The sequence below is a fragment of the Triticum urartu genome, chromosome 3 (assembly GCF_003073215.2).
Source record: "Triticum urartu cultivar G1812 chromosome 3, Tu2.1, whole genome shotgun sequence".
Taxonomy (NCBI): Eukaryota; Viridiplantae; Streptophyta; class Magnoliopsida; order Poales; family Poaceae; genus Triticum; species Triticum urartu.
The window spans coordinates 718898524-718900496 of record NC_053024.1 but is presented as its reverse complement, the minus strand read 5'-3'; positions in this window follow the sequence as shown (position 1 = coordinate 718900496).

Sequence of the window (1973 nt, the reverse complement as noted above, 5' to 3'; positions counted from 1 at the left end):
TTCCTGTACACTCCCTGCTGGTTAGGGGAACTTCCTGAAAAACTAAACTAGTTGGAAGGTATCCTCCAAGATTAGAATGCTTGTGTGGCAACTATTTGAAGAATGGAACACTTTTGTATTTGTGCACAAAGATTGTTTGTTCCCTGGGAAACTAAATCTAGACATGCATGCATATCTCTGGCTTGATTTGCTTATTTTCACTGTTGTTTTGATCGACTACCACCAATCCTGAGTTTCCTGCATTGACCATGACTAAGAGGGCTGACTAAGAGGGCTTCTTGCCCTTGTCTCTCACCGCAATTATTCATTCATTCATTCATTCATTCAGATGAAGAATGGATTCTTTTGGTGTGAGTCAGCAGAGCTTTTGAGCTTGGTGGCGTTGTATGCTTGAAAGTTGAGTGCCTTGTGACCCTCCTGTTGTGGTGTGCTTGCTGTCTTTGTGAAGAGGGTTTGGTTACCCTGGTTTGACACCTTTGGTGCTGGTTGTGGCTTGTCAGGCTATGATTCCAATTCCTGCACTTATCTAAGGAGGATTCAAGACTGCCATGTCACCGAACGATGTCTCCCCAAACATTGGAATTACCTCCACAAAATATTCTTCATGCACCTGTTTATCTTCTGACCTAACAATCGACGTTAGCATGGCATGTGAAATCTTGATCCCTAAGATCCTAACCTAGCACGACAACATGACTCCGATGGTTTGTCCATAGGTCTCTATACTACCAGAACAATATTACCACCTCACTTCAAATGGAAAAAAGAAGTAAAGAAGAACCACACTACCACCCAGAGTATATATGTTGTATATGTCACTCACGATATATTCAGCCTATATACAGCAGTCAAGGTGATTGATCTCGGCTGTACCAATCAATTCAGTTATCTGTGTCTGTCAGTAATTGCTTGCACCGACCGATTCATGTCAGTGTGTCGAGAGACGATGACGGCCCGCTAGGTGGTGTTGAGAAGCTGATGAGCTGATATGAATCGATGTGGTCCGACTCGGCGGGCGGTGCCCCCTTTGATCGAACGTTTCCTCACTTAGTGGTTGTTCGGATAGCCATGGGTTTACACAAATCGGTTTTATAGCCGATCATTTGCAAGACCGGTTTTACTAAGCGGAGCCGGCTCCCCTGATCCCTGACTTGTAGAAGCGAAGTCAGGAGCGTAACTTAACTGTTCATCCACTGTCCAGCTTCATCGAACCACTCCTCTCAGTCCTCACAGACCAATGTGTATATTGCCTTCGTATACGTGTAACTGCGTACTGCGTGGGTTATTTTGGAGGGAAAATCGTCGAGGTGATCACCCTTGGCGCCAAATCCATTACTTTGGCACTACACCATTGAGATCATGGACATCATGCCGTGAAGAAAAACCAAGAGAGGGACAAATCAATTGGAGATTGAACTCCCACAGGATGAGAGTGTGGAGAGAGATTGAGATTTATTCATGCCTGTAGCTGTAAGAATTATGAAATAAGGGACCTTTTTCTTGAACACAATCGCATGCTTTAATTGCCAGAAGCAAGTCGTCTTAATCCATCTCAGCGAAAGATCTCTGAAGTGCAAGCATTTGAAACTGAAATTGCCGATGGCTCGGGTATTGGACCAACAACTGCTCACGAGTTGGCTAACTGAAGAGTTGGTGGATCATGTACTGGGCCAACAACTGCTCACAAGATCTATTTACGAACTAAGCGCCAAAGGGACCTAATGTATGGTGAAGTGAGTAGAATGATAAAATATTTTTGAAATAGTGGTGCAGAGAAACCATCATTCCACTATGCCTTTCAGCATGACTGCAAAGAACAGATAACAAACATCTTTGGGGCCGATGCCAAAATGATTATTGACTATGCCAATTTTGGTGATGTTGTGAACTTTGACACTACTTAGACCATTCGGACTGTTTGTTGGGTTTAATCATTTCAGAGATGGGACATTTGATTCTTTTCGATGGCTTTT